Here is a 375-nt window from a genome sequence, read left to right as displayed (position 1 = left end):
AGCTTGCCGCTGCCGACAGAGGCCCGGGAGCGTGCTGTCGTGGCATTGCCGGCGGGAGACAACACGCGCCACCTACGGTGACCGGCAGCTCCAACGCCAGCGCCACAGAAGGGCAAAGGCCCCACGTGGGTGCCGAAGCGAACTCTCCCAGCACAGCGCACGTGCCAACACGTCTGCACAACTGCGATACAAACCACCAGCGAGAACCGCTGGGGCGACCGAGCAGCAGACGGCGTCGCGGCGCCGAGTGCCGGGCGGCGGCGCATCCTCAACGCACACAGTCCTCAGTCGGACCAGCACACTGCAGATGTCCACCGCGCTTCGCACCGGGCCCGCGAGGACCCACTTTGGCCGCCCGGCGCCGCGCGCAGGGTG

Source organism: Schistocerca cancellata, unplaced genomic scaffold (genome assembly GCF_023864275.1).
Source record: "Schistocerca cancellata isolate TAMUIC-IGC-003103 unplaced genomic scaffold, iqSchCanc2.1 HiC_scaffold_456, whole genome shotgun sequence".
NCBI classification, from domain to species: Eukaryota; Metazoa; Arthropoda; class Insecta; order Orthoptera; family Acrididae; genus Schistocerca; species Schistocerca cancellata.
The sequence above is the reverse complement of the archived record's forward strand: the minus strand, read 5'-3'. Positions refer to the sequence as shown.